The following is a 15,549-nucleotide window of genomic DNA, read 5'->3' as shown; positions in this document are numbered from 1 at the left end:
TCAAATTCACATGACTGCCACCAGGAAGAGCTTTGATCCTCAGACAGTCTTAGATCTGTGTAAAGCAGATGAATATTTGGTGCCTTGATTTCAATTAAAAGTGATTAAGCTTTGGTTATAGAGGGAGAGGAGACAAGTGTAAGTAATAAAAACTTCAACACTGTACCAAGGGACATGGTCAAAAGTGAAGCAAGCATCTTTGCCAGGTATTCTACTAGGGTGAGGGAGTTGTTTAATGTGCTGGAACAGGCAGAGTTTCTTCTAGCACAGAATTTGTCAGAAATTGGTCTGTGAGATAGTGTGATCCAGATGGTGATGTTCATTCATTCTGCATCCAGAGTTACAAGATTTTCTCCCTTCCTTTTTGTTTGTTTGTTTGTTTTGAATAAATAAATATATGGCATGAGAGAAGCACCTTTCTTCCTCCTAGTAACATCAGACCACTGTGTTAGCAGAGATTTTGACTGAATGAGCAATCGCATGGTTTGAATAATGTAAGACATTCAGAGCTGGGAATTGGCTATAAAGAGTCTCAGAGAAGCAAAAAGTTGCGAAGCAAAATGTCAGCACTGCATAGACAGGAGCTGATGAGGTGCTTCTCCATTTGCTGATACCCTTACTGCTTCTGAAAGCAACACCTCTTGTTGGTTCATGTAACTTCTGTTGCTGTAACACCTCCCGTGTGGTGCTGATATTTTGACTCTAGGACCTTGTGAAGTGGTATATGACAGGAGCGCATCTGCCTCCCCTTTCTGTGGGGCACTGTAGAATAACCTCCTTATATTCACCCTTAGCTTCTTCAGGAAAAGCAGGGTCTCTTGGAGCACTTTCTCCAGTCTGCTAAAACTTGGGATCAAGTAAACATGTTTTGAACACTGTTGTTCAATGCTATCGTCTGTATTAACATTCTGAGAGGTGACTAGTATTAATCCTCAGGGTTCAAAAGGCAACTTTCAGGTTAGCTAAAAGGGACAAAAGGCTATTTCTACAACAATTTGTGAATAATTGTTAGCTAAGTGAAATCTCTGTTTGCGGATATGGCACTGGTTTGAGAAAGGGCCCTTTGTAATGTTTGGAGTTTAGAGATACCAATCTGGAAGATAAAGCCTGTGTCTTCTTTTGCTTCAGCTACTTTTACCGTGGGTACCTATGACTAATAAAGTAGGTTAGTGTATCTTATACAAGTGTCTGTTTAAGAAGGCAAAGATCTAATTACATCTTTTAGTGTTTAGGAACTCGCACCTCCAGGCAGCACACACACAACTATTGCACCAAGGGAAGATTAAATTTAAATATTTCACCTATCCAACAAATCACACAAACTTATTTTTCTAGTACAGAAATGTGAGGCATAACTTTATAGTTAAGGCTGTTTTGAGATTTCCCCTTAAACAGGATTCAAATCCCTCTGTTCCATGCTTTCAGAAAATCCACTAAAAATGAATTAATTTCCAAATATATCACAGTAATTCTCCAGTAGACATTTGAAATACCCAGTTAGTTTTTTAGATGAAAAACTTCTGTAACAATAAAATAATAATAATAAATAGTATCATAATAAAATAGTATAATAATATATAAATAGTATCATAATAATACATGTCCCCAAATGGCTTAACTGCTTTTTATTTGATCTTTATTAACTTTTAAACCAAAAACTGTTTTATACCATTACTTTTCATGTGAAACTCGACTGGTAATTGTCAAATAGTAATTGTCGAGTGGTAATTAACGTGTGTAAATCGACTGTGTAATTCTGTACTTCAAGAAAAGTCTACATAAATATCATGTGTGGCAGAAATGTCATGTTATTACTTCTTCTGTCTTTAAATTTGTAATGAAGACACTGTAAGGATTTTAATCCCTAGCTCAATGCAATTTTCCTCTTTAAGTGCCCTAGGAGATTTTTGAGGAAACAAAGAAATGCCTCATGATGCTATTGTAGGAGGTTTTGTTGAAAGAAACTGCTTTTTCCGGTAACATTTAATTATTTAACAGAATACGTCTTCAGTGGAATGCCCTTTATGCAATCGTAATAAAGTCACCATGAGCAGCGATGTGTGTACATCCTGTTTGAGAAGCTAATGTATTTAGCTACTTTAAAGGCATACCAGAAGCTGAGGAAACTCATGAGGTAAAGGTTAAAAGAATTAAGTGTGCATAAAATAACTACAAACTGAGGGAGCAGAAGTAGAAAATCTGCCTGTAAGTACGGGAAGGGCAATATTAAAGAGATGAAAAGTATTGCTTGTGAATACAGGAAGAGAAGTATCTATTAAACAAAGAAAGGGGAAACTAAGGCTGAAAAGCTAGAATTATTTGCCAAATAGAAAGACTAATTACAGTGTTATCAACCTCTTAGGGGAAGCATTGGAAAATCCCTTCACTAGAGCTGTTCAAATTTAGGCTTTGGCAAAGCATCAGGGGATGTTCTGCAAAGAACAATGCTCTCTGGTGAGGTGAACAGGCTGGAGAGAAGCTGATAAAGTGACAGTATTAACATGGGGCACAGCTGTACGGGAAATACACAGTAAATGCTGAAATCAAAAGTAAGCGGTTTTGTTTGAAAAGGGCATAGGCAATTACTGGTGCTTGAATTCAGAAAGTCTTGCTGACATTCAGCACAGTTGAAGAAACTGGAAACTTCTAAACCTTCCCTCTATTACCTCTAGAACAGCCTGCTTTGGTTCACTATGACCAACTGATTTAATAGCCACTTCATCTCTCTGAATGGCTACAGACTGTGAAGCATTACAAAGGACAGTACTCCACATCTTAGGAAATTAATTCCATACAATTAAAAATGCCATTTATGCAAAAATGAAGGCACTCCAGATAGTGGGATCTGATAAGAGCTGCTTCCTGTTCTCACAAACAGTTTGAGAAGCACTGATGGATTTAAAGATGTAAGAAAATGAGAGCAATACAGCTGTTGGTCTTTCTGAGATACTTTTCTTGTGGCTTTGTTGGGAGTACATTGGCACAATCATTTAATCTTACTTTCCATGCCTGTGCCTCTTCCTCTGTTGTTATTTATCTCATTCAAGATTCTATAGTCATTTAAGGATATCAGTTTGCATTAAAGTTGGAAAATTAAAGTTGTTCTGTATTATTTTATTATCTATTCTTTCTTATTCTTTATTAATTTTTTGTCACAACTTGTCAAGTTTTAGCCTATACAATATTTATCTAGTTTAGTTTTACAGTTTTAAAAACCAACTGTTTTTAATTGGTAGGATAAGAGCAACTTAAGTAATTCAGCTAGTCCCTCCTCACATAACCTTGTGTTTGTATAAAGTAGAGTAGGAAATAAATACATTAAAAAAAAAGGGAGAGTATTTTATACCTGTGCAATTTCACTCTTTGTGTATGTGGAGATGATCGATACCAATTTACTGCATGGCTACAGTACCTTAGGATCAATTCCTTGTTATACAGAATGTGAGCAGTTTTAAGTATTCATTGGAAAGCTAGAGATGAAAGATTTTGTTCAGGCATTTCAAGAAAAGTACAAAATGAAATGAGTGAACCTGGCAAAGATGGGAGCAACTATTTTATAATTCCTTTAAACACTAACTCACCCCTATAGTCAAACTTGACCAAAAGCTAAAGCTCTGATCTTTGTGGGAATGCTGTTGAGATTACAGATGTAGAGGCAAACATTTCCAATCCTGTATCTTAAGAAGACAGGATAACCTACCATCTACAAATGTTGGAACTGTTTAGATGCAAAGGATTTACATAAGAAAAGCCAAAAGATTATAGCTTGTATAATAACAGCATGTAGCTGAGCAATGGAGAACGTGAGATGGTTATTTTGTGGAAAAATAAAACCCTCTTAAAATAATCCAGGAAAAACATAATGACAAAAACGTCTACTTCAAAAGAAATACCTCATACTGGTAGTAAAATAAGCATGGGTGGAGTTTATAACACTTATTTGCTTCCTTTCATTGTTCTAACAATGTTGCTCATGGTAATCTCACACTTTGCAGGATTACAATTGACTTAAGTGTAGCTAATTGAAAAGGAAAGAATAAACAAGGAAAAATAAATGTGGTGGAGTATCCAACAGTTCCTAGCCAAGAGATAGGGGCAGGCTTGCCTCCCTGCTGTTGAAGACTCCTGTTAGGATGGCAAGGTTGAATCAACGTTACATATCGACATGAGGACACTATGGCAATTGAACTGTCAACAAAGCTTTGCGTCTCAGCTATGGATGCTTCTTTGGACTGCATCCTTATCCTCAAACCATGAGTACTGCAGTGTGCTCTGCGAGGTGCTGTGGCTCAAGTTCTCCTTTGCACCGACTACCTAGTTTTGCTGCCTCTTAATGCCACGAGTGCTGCCATTATGCAGGTGACAGATCAGACCATGGAACGGCACCTCATGGAATAACATATTCTCTAAGGTAGTCCACAAACATACCATATGCTAAGGAAAGGCAGGTCTGACCCCAAGGGATGCTGCCGCTTACTTCCCCAACAAATACTGACCAGCTGTGACTGGGAAGTGTGATTTCCCAAGTGCTTGTTCCATATATGCCGAGCAGGAGCTCTCTCCTATCCCAGAAGAAAATACCCCAGCTCTGGGGATATTTAGCTCATCTGAGAGTAAATCCTAAATTTAAGCTAATATACAGGTACATGAATGGTTAGGGAGTTACAACTGTTATATCCTGTCAGAAATCATCTAAAAGTACCCTCAGTCCCAGTTCTTAGATAAGCGAATGAGAAATGTTAAAGTATATTTTGAGTTGTTCTGAAATCAGCTCAGCTAATCTGATGTACACCCACAGAAGTAAGCTGCTACTTTTCATCAGTCTAATGCCTCATGGCCTCCCTTTCCTCAGCTCTTTGAAGTTGGATACAGTGCCCACTTAGGTGCAGTCAGAGACTTTGCTTCTGATCTCAGCAAACCTCTGCTATTAGTATAATTTTTATCTCTAAACACCTGCTGTTTTTTTAACTCAAGCATTCTACAGCAGCAGACCATTGGATAAAACTAAAAGGCTATAATTTTCCTAAAACTAGCTTTTCCAGGGAAGCCAGTAAAATTTTTCACTTAAGTAGCTATCGATGCACACACACCTGGCTATAGCTATAGATATATACGTGTTCTGAAATGGTAGCATCTGCTCAGCCTAGGTATGTTAAATTTCACTGTGAATCAATGTTGATGCTAGCCTTCCTGTAACCAGTGGGGGTTCATTAAATCAACTGTAGAGAATACAGTGGGATTTAGATATGAGAAGTTCTGCAGACATGTTACTAGTGCCAAAAGCAAGTGAAGTACTATGAAGTACAGTGCAGTCAGGGGTCACTTGAATATACTGACTTGAGAATCTGAGGATTTGATTTTTCTCTGCTCTGCAGCTTAGACAGTCACCACTATCTGGGGAAAAAAAAATCGGTGTGAATGCCATCATTCTAAATTGGTGGCCTTTTATAACCCCTTTGCTTGAATTTAGTAGAAATAGAAATGACCCCACAGGAATTGTTTCAGCAGATAATGTAGGCATAGGATATCGATTTAAATACAGAGAAGATACTGGTAGATAAAACGACACAAACTGCACAGAATAGAATACATGCAACAAACGTTGAACCTGAGAAGAGGTAGCTGGATTGGGAGATCTGCAGCTTGAATCTAGTTATATTCATTAAGATACATGTAGAGTTTAGACTGCTAGGAAAAGGGAAGTAAGCTAGAGATCTAGCCATTTCAGCAACCCTTGTTTACCAAGGGCTTTCCTTAACTGTCTGTTATTTCAGAGGTTATACTTTACTTAGTAAATCAAGTGTTCATGTGATAACCTGTCCCTGGGTGACCAGCATTTTTAGCAAAGGAGAAAATAGTAATGAAAGTTGAAAATTCGTTTTAACATGGCAGAATAATCCTTATAGAGAATTTTGCTGTTAAAACACTGAAAGCTTTTTTGGCCCTCCTGATGAGCAAAATACAATTTCAATAATGCTCTACTGCTTGATCTACAGCATATGTGTCTCAGGCAAGTGAGCTGCCAGGGTCATCTATGGTTTCAATGAAGATTTCCATGGGCAATTTAGAAACTTATTAAGTTGCACGCATATTATGTAAGCATGCATAAGAGCTTGAGGTAATTATAACCTGACCAATTTAGCACACTCACATAAACCCTATTCTGTCCACCCATCTTATACTCTTATACTGATCTTTTTCCTCAGACAGTTTCTGCAAGTAAGCAAACAGTGTAAAGATATCAGGAAAACCAAAACATATGCCTTCATGCATTTTGTGTGGACTGCAGAAGGAATGGAACAGGAAAAGGGATCTGTCAATAGGCAAACAAAAGATCAAAAAGGCAAATTCTTGTGGATATATAAATATGTATACACACATGTTCTTTTGGGCCCCCAGAAAACCACTTATCCCACTGTGTAAAATAATTACATGGGCATCTCCAGCATCACTCCTCCAGTGAATGGAGACAAATTTCAGTGAAAGATTTGTTGACCCTCCTCCCCTGCATTTCTTTAAGTCAGCCTCAGCAAATAAATCCTGAAATAAATTTCCTCCTCTTTCATTTTTGTTTCCAACCGTATGACAAACTTTAAATAGATTCCAACAGATTGGGAACGAGAAAAGTATTTAAGAATGGCAAAATACATACGTAAATATGTAAAGCACATGTACAGCTTTATTTATTTATTTAATCAGAAAACTGCCCAATTAAATGCAGTCAGTGTCTCATTTAATGCCTTTCTGCCAGAAATGAAAACATTTGGCTATTGGCCAGTTCTATTCAGTTCTTTGTGCCAGACTCCAGCATATTGTATCTCATTTCATCTCCTCTTCTCTTCCCAAAGAACCCAAGAATCTCCCCATGGTAATGTGGTTGCAGATATAGACAGAGTCAGTGACAGAACAAATACTCACAGACATGCATATTTCCTCCCCACATTGAAAATATTTAAAACTCTGTAATTAAAATACAAAGGGGGGGAAAGCAAAACAAAACAAAAAACCACAACAGTTTGATTGCTGTCCAAATTCATCTATTCTCATACAGTCTTTCTCTCCCTCACTCTCATTTGGGTTGTCTCCCTCTGGGCCCAGGTCTCCCTGTAGCTGTATCATACAGAGAGGAGCAGGGATTTGGCACATTGGAGGTCATGCAGAAAGGCAACATTTTCAGTCATTCTTTTCTTCTGAAACTGAACCTAGAGGTGTTTACATATACATGCATACTGTGTGGGCTAAGCTTTGTCTACCAAAGAAAGTGTGATTCAGAGCTACAGCATCAATATTATTCAGCTCCCCTGTGACCACCTTCTAGATTTGAAAAGTATGAGGCTCATTGTGAGATCATGTCCCTTTTTATCCTTGAATAGGGATTTGAGGTCAAACACATGTGCGGACAATAAAAGATAACTGTGGTGTGGAGGACTTAATTGATTGTTTGCTCAAAGGGGAAACAGCAATACTGGACATTCAAACTCTGAGATTTTCTTATTCCCACTTTCCAGGCACGTTTTACCCACATACATTATCATGCCCTTTGGCTTAAATAGAAGGCTAGAGAATACTGGCACAAACCTATTTAAATCAGAGGGCATCCTGCAGGCAGCACTGATAGGATGTACAATCACCAGCCACTTAAATGGAAATTTCACATGAGAGACAGAGGAGCTGTGGAAGAAATGAATTATTTGTTTTGACTCAAATGCCTGTAATAGGAATTTACAAGAGACAGCTAAGGGTCAGGAAAAGTTTTGTTCGTTGCACTTGCAGTACTAATAGCCATGTACAATTCACTATTCTGTGCACACGAAAATCCATTGGGCCAAGCACTTACATACCCATATGCTGAAATATAGTGCTTTACACTTTATATTACATGCTGAGCTAGAAGTTAAGTGGAATGCACGAACCACAGAGAAGTCAAACGTGAGCTTTTACCTGGTTCTGCTACCTAACAAGGACTACTTTGTCTCATACTTGTGGGCACATTGAAGTCCACAAGGTAAAGGCATATTCCTTTCTCAGCCATCATTCTCAGCAGTAAAATGATAATATGGCACCATGCTCAGATGCTGGCCTTGGGGTTTGTTGCTAACCCCAAGACGCTACTGATGGAAAGGCTGAGCAGCAAGCCAAGCTAGGGAAAAGAGTAACTAGAAAAGTGGATGCTTTTTAACTTCTACTGAAAGTGCTTCAGAAACATCTTAGTAGATGTGTGGTATCTGGTATGGTCTGCAAAAATAACCTGAAGTTTTCTTTGACTTTTCCTTTTTTTTTTTCTTTTTCTTTTCCTTTTCTTTTTTTTTTTTTTGTTTTTTGGAGGGGGTGTTGTTTCTTTAAGACAGCGATTGAATGGGAAAGATTAAAGCAAAGGATGAGAAACAGACAGCTGACAGCATTTGGCCAATTATTCCAGAGGACTCGTTTAATGAGTCAGAACATGGCCATGTTAGAGCAGAGCACCATGGAGGTGTGGGGAGCCAGGACATTAGATACTTCCTTTCTCTGTGGTCAGCAGTGGTATTCACAAAGTCATGACCAACTCTGTTCTTCTGTCCTGTCACCCTTCAGTCCTTCATTCTAGCTGCTTTCTGTCAAATATCCTTAGATAGAAGGTACCTTTTAAGAGACAAAAATGGAGATGAGAAGGAGAAAAGATGTCTGTATTCTGGCTGAGGGTCTTGACATTCCAAAAGCTTTTTGTTTTTGTAAATACATTTCTTCCTACAGGCACTGTTGTCACATCCAGTCTGCAATTTTTGCTTTACACAATTCCTTCATTCTCATCCAAAGGATGCACTACCCCTCCTCGTCTAGGACTCTTAGGGTAGTGCTGTGTTCTCTCCCTTTTCCTGTGTGCTTTTCCATAAATCCCAGTTTCTTACAGCTGTTCTAATTTTTTGGGGACACATGGAACTCCTTATAATCAGTGTGCAACAAGGCGTCTCAAACTTTGGTATTGATCTCAGTCAACGGATAGCTGTAAATTGAGCACAGTATCTCTCCTGGCTGAGCCATCTGTACCCCTAACTCTCTGAGGATCACAGTGGCTGTTTGGGTAACACACAGAATTTTGACCTGGTCTTTTGGAATCTGAAGTGAGTAGATTTTACAGTGTCTGCTAGAGTCTTTGCAATGGAAAGCATTGACTGTAATCACAGACTGCTGCAGCAGGCAAGCACAGAGAAATGTGAGATGAGATAGATTAATCATTCCTCTAGCTCCTTCATGCCCAGTGGGAAGGGTTCATCATTTATCAATAGTTTTTGAAGACACTGTGGGTACTCTCACACTATCTAGAAGCCTAAATCACCACTTTTGCTTTTGTGTTTCAAAAGTTGAGCCTTCACAGCAAAACCAAATTTTCCAAAGGAAAACTAAACCTATTCTTGCTCTCAGCCTACTGTCTCTGTTACTCAAGATTTATAAAGCTGTACTGTGATCAGAAGTGGAACGTCCCCAGGCCTTAGAAGGAGTGAAAACTGAAGCAATTGTTCTTTGAAGCCCTGCTATAGCTTTCACAGAGGCAAGTCCTGGAGTGGGAACGATGCAGAAAGCTGCTTGACTTCACATTACTAAGGACGAACAAACAGTTGTTTTTCTGCTATTCACAAACAGCTCGCTCTGTGAAGATAATGAGGGAAAAAAAAATCCAGTTTATAGCGTGAGAAAAGGATAGTTTTGATATTTCCTGAATTCTTTTAAGAGGGTTACTGCTGCTTTGTCAGAAAGGAAAATACTTCTTACCTGTTGTTCTCCAGCAGTATTCTCTTTAGATTTCAAAGGGAAGATTTCTTTGTTTATTAAGAATTTGTTTTGATTGGCATGTGAGAGTCTCAGAGCATCCAAGGTCTCTGTTAGCTGTGAAAAAACAGAAGAAGCCAAGTGAATCAGCCTATAACCTTAAGCAGCTGTGGGACAGTCTTCGAATGAGCAGGGATCTCTCTCTCTTTCTCTTTTTTTCTTCTGTCTCTGATTCATTGGAATAACTTTCCAAACACTGCAGTAATAAACTGTGTGAGTTGGGATTTTGGGCTTCTGATAGTTCCATGTTATAACAGGGCCCAGAGGTATTTTTTGAAGAGCAAGAATGATAGAATGTTCTCCTTGCGAGGTTTGTGTGTGTGTGCTAAAAGGAAAACAACCTTTCATTTAGATTGTAGATGGGCTGCTTTATTTTTTTGTTGTTTCCCCTTATTTTTCAAAAATTCCAGAAGCATCATTGTCTGCCTATCTTGCAGATATTTATGTGACCCTTGTGACTTTGAAGCTAATACGCAGACTGCTTAGATTCATCACCATAGGAGAGCAAGAAAAACGTAGCACAGCTGTGTGGCATAGTGGGTAGCATGTACTGCTCAGGAGCAAGAGAAGGTCGGATTCAAATTTCTGAGCTGGGGCTAAATTTTTATTTGTATTTTTAAACTAAAACCTCTTCATTGTAAAATACAGAAACATCTGTGAGAACAGGGTGAAAGTTCTATGAAAATTATCCGTGACAAAAAAGGAAATAAAAATAAATGATATTTGTGTTTCCTGGTTTAGAAAAGTTATTTTTCTTAACGGTATCACTTTTAGGTAATGAATTACAATAATTGGTCTGTGATAACTTAAAAGCAACAGTAATACACAAAATGATGAGCGAAAATTGAACAAGCTACTTTAATTTTGACTCTTGTAGCTCTGTGAGTGCCTCAGTATTCATCACCAACGTTGTCTTCATGTGATATTTAAATAGTTACACAAAAGAATCAGGCTGTGAAGTCACAGAGAAAACTAAACAGCTTTACTGCAAAACTAACAGACACTTAACTTAATATTCCTAGACTTGCAAAGCATAGTGGGCTCTGCTGTGTGTTCAGAACCTTGGTTTTTCATTCTGTTTAATTTCAAATAAGTTATTTCAGGTGCTTCCTCCAGAGGGATTCATTCAGAATTGACTCTGGAGATCATGAGGTGTTAAGTTATTAACATTATTTTCCATATTACCCCAGTTTTCTAGGAGTGCTTTCCTAATTACATAAATTACAGAGCCAAATCCTGCGATTCTAACGGAGCTGTAGTACTCGGAGGTACGCTAGAATATTTTGGAAAAGTAGGACAAGTTCTAGTTGTCCTAGGAAGGCAGCATTATTACAGGTAGCATTACCAAAATTAGAGCAGTGGTCGCATCTACCACATTCCTTCTATATCACGCCCTTCTTTACTGGTCCCCAATTTATTTATTAGTTTTATTGTCAGTCTCCTCAAATAAGAAAGTTCTTTAAAGATTACATTTATGTATTTCAACAGCACTTCATACATTTCACAACGGACACATATGAACAAAAATAATAACACCTTAAATTCTTTAATATTTACTCTTTAAAATGCATTCAACCTCAATGCATCAAATTTAAATCAGTGTTTTAAGGGCAGGATGAGGAATTAAGGCCTTTTGGTCCTGGTGTTATGTTTTCCCCAGGTTGTCAAGACAAAGAGAGAGAGCTTACAGCTGAATGGATCTGATTTTTGTCATAGAAAATATAAAGTCAAATGTCATCATCACTCTATATAACTAGTCAGTATTTATGCTATTTTTCCTGGGCAACTTTTCTCTCTATTTCAGGGAACTTCCTCTTTTTAAATTTCTTAAGTGAAAAATAAAAGAAAAAAAATGTAGAAATTAGATAAATGGCTCCAGAAGGCACATTTACACAGTCTTTGCCAGCTCAAGACTTAGCAAGCTTCACTTAAGAGGGCAGGTTAAATTCACAATACTTCACTGTCACAAGACAAGCTTTGTTTTAAATTCTAATAACATTGTTTTAACGTAGGAACTCTCACTGCATCTTTAGGGGAAAAAAAAAAAAAAGGAAAGAAAAAAAAAAAAAAAAAAAACAGACATAAAGGAACAAAACCCTAAGCCAACACTATAAAAATAGATGAGTGAAACCACAGCCCACCATGCCCCAGGATGCTTCTCATTGGCATCTGTCACAACTCCAGTGATCTGGTCTTGCTGGAATCCAGCTCCTCATCACTAAGAGCAAAAGTGGTGAAAGTAGCATCACCCTGAAATCACCTTGTACCAGGGTTATATATGGGCTGTTAACCACACACTCACACACCTGCTCCCCCACAGCTGCCTTTACATTGAGGAGACAATCTTCAGCTGGGCTATGTATTTTGCCGTTTGAAAACCAACAAGTTTCTGTTATTATTATTATTTTTTTTACTAGTAACAATTCCCCTCGTTTTGCCCGGTATTCCTCCAGGAATGTTTCAGGAACCAGGCATTAGGGTTACAGCTTGAGGTTAATAACATGATAAAAATCCATGTGGTTCCCATAGAAATTTGCAGGGTGTGTTCATAGAGTTTCTCTCTAATGTAGATGCACATTACTGCATTTAGTGGTCCTCACAGCCTGTTGTTTTGGACAGTAATCTGGATCTCTGGGCATCTAACTGCCCCAGTGGTAACTGCTGCATACCTTAACTTACAGGATAAATTTGCTGCTTAAGCCCTGTTGGTGAGGAAGCTTATGTGCTGGCCATTTGCAGCATCCTTCATGTTGGGTGTGTTCTGTTCAGTTCTGTGCTAAAGGAGCTAGAGGAGAGGGGAGAGAAAATGAAAGCAAGTCAAGGAGAAGAGAATGTAAGAGCATTTCTCTTCCCCTTTTCTTTCTATTTTTCTTTATTTGGTTGTTTTTGGAAGCACAGTCTTGAGTTTTTGCACTTAAATTAATCTAGTTGTTGTTAAACATTTTAAAAAGGCTACTGACATTCATCCCCCCTCCTGCCCCAGCTGCATCAGTAACCATTCAATGTTCTCGTTTTACCCGTCGAGGGAAACATTTTTGTGTTTTCTTGAACAGCCTGCAGTTGCAGTTTGTATTTCCACCATAAGATGGCATTGTCAGTTCCTAAATTTGTTCCACTGCCCTGGAGTGGTCAGGTGTATATCAGCACTTACCCCACGGAAGCCTTGTGTAGCTGCTAGGATCACTAGAGGAGGAAGAGCGGTGTAGCTATGGAAAGAGACAAATTTTGTAAACCTTCTCCAAGCAAGTGTCAGGAATAAAAATATGTTCTTTAACGATAAATGTAAAGGTCAAACAAAAAATCTCTGTTCCCAGAGAGACTGCTGCTCTGAAAATGATACCAAAGGCGATTTTAGTTTAAAGTACTTAAGAATATGCAAAAAACAAAGTGAGAATTTGACATTTTAAAAGGGCACTGGCAAGGTATTTTTCATGTTCCTCAGAGTGACGGGCCTGATCCTCAATTAGTGCTGCAAAGTGGTCAGGGCACCTAAGAAATTGGTGTTGATTCTGGCAGCAGCCTATTCTATGCGTATCTCCAAAACCAGATTAGAAGAGCCATGGCACCATCACATCTTAAATGGACAGTTCTGAGAGTCCATTGTGGCAATCCCAGGTCATCTAATAGATGTCCTAGACATGTCCCCTGTTCTTCCTGCCAACTGCAAGGAGGTGGTTGGGCATAAAGCTTTAGACTACCAAGGAACTCCTAAGTTCATTCCTTGCTCTGGGGTGTGAATTACAGAAAAGGATCTAAGCATAAGTTTACCATCATTCCTGTTTATTAAAAGAGCACTGTGTTTTCAGATCACTCAGTGTTCTAAGAATAAAGGAACAGGAATTATGTGTCCTAGCTATTGCACAAACTACTGGAATTTTAATGTCTGAATGTCTCCATCCCTTGTGCTATCTGCTCTGACTCATCCTTGCCTCACCTTGCGTCAAGGTTATTATTTTCACTTCTCTTCTTTCTTACTTTTTACATTCGTAGCTCTTTTATTTATTTATTTATTTATTTATTTTTGTAGTACTGCCTTCTGTTTTTCAGCAGGGATATTTATGCTAGTGTACTTTGTGACAATAGCACAGGCCAGTTTATCGATCCTGATGGGAACATTCACTTCATTAAGGTCATTCATTTGCTTACGTAATTGGCTGAATTGATGCTTCTCAGTGTTTCGTTTGTTTTGAACATGTACATAAAGTTGAGCACAGAGTCCTTTCATCAACAAGCTGATTGGAGTGTTTTCTCTGTTGTCTTAACCCCTTCACCTGATTCACTGGATTCACTTGAGAGGTATGGGTCTATTCTGTAATGTACAGGTCTTGAACAGAAGTTTTAGCCCAAGATACATACCCATATCTACATTCCCAGCAGCTTACAGAATTAATATTTATTCCAGAGCATCAAGAATGAAGCAAGTTAAGAACAAATATGCATATGTTGCTATAATTCAATCCATACTTTTTTTTTTAAAGAGTTTTTAATTTTGCGTTGCCTGATTGACCAGAGGTGTGAAAATAGTACACACACACACACATAATTGTTTTCCTATATTCCCCTTCAGAAGACCCAGATGCACAATTGCTTGGTGTTCAAAGCCAATTTTCTTGCCTTCTACATGGAGAGTCCTCCCCTTCATATATACAAACACCAATTAATTGTGGGATACAAAGTAACAGGGGTGAAGAAGAGAGTGGGAACTTCTTAAAATGGTTACAAAAAAGTAAACCATTTGCCACTCATGAAAAATTAACAGTATAATCTAAAATAAAGTGTCACTGCTTACATAAAAAGACAAATATCTACAAGTCTGTGGTGTTTATATGGTGTAACCAGAATGCTGATTTATTGCTTACGAGCTAACGATTTTATTGTTGATTTTGGCAATCGACTACTCTTGTATCTTGCAAAATCAATAAAAAGTTTCAATGTATTTTACAGTGGTACTTTAAGTGCTCAGATAGTATATTTTTTTCAGTTTACTTGTATTTCAGATAACACAGTACAACCTAATAACACCTTCCTTTGATAAGTCTTCAGGGTTTCCAGAGGAAGCCCTGGGATGCAATTTCAATGTTTTGTCCAAGCATTTTAGATCTAAAAGTAATTTGTTAAAATACCTGAGTGTAGTATATTGAGTTTCAGAGTGCATCTTTCTAGCTATGTTTCCATCTGTTACATCTACTCCAATGAATGTAGTACAGATTCCTCATGGATGTCACATTCCAGAAGTCAAATCATACAGATGATAGGTGCACACTAAAAGAATTAATCTATTGTTTTTGTCAAATTTGGACAGATCAGTCTAGGAACATATCAGTTAAAAGCACTTTTTTCTTCTTAATGATCTTTTTACATCCATTGTATGTTATGAAATACAGCCACAAACTTATCTTAGCTTTTCTGAGTCCACTTACTTTTGAAGGGGCAGATGAATTTTCTTCATTTCCTCAAGCTTTTTTTATTATTTTTTTTTTTTCTCTGATAGCAGAATTGACTACTGTGTGTGTTCATTTTCTTTTTGAGTTTTCTGACAAAATGTTATCACCTTGGGAAAATTATGTAATTATTCTGTATTTGAGTTACTTCAGCCACAGAATGGAATATTTCATACTACAGAGAAGTGCTCAGAAGATGCAGCACTTCAACATTTTTATGGTGGCAGCATGAGAATCAAGAGGTAGGAAAACCATTCTTCTTTCACGTTTTATTTCAGTGCCTGACAGGAGAGTTCAGGAA

This window comes from Netta rufina (genome assembly GCF_964035555.1).
Source record: "Netta rufina genome assembly, chromosome: 5".
NCBI lineage: Eukaryota > Metazoa > Chordata > Aves > Anseriformes > Anatidae > Netta > Netta rufina.
This window is presented reverse-complemented; position numbering follows the sequence as displayed.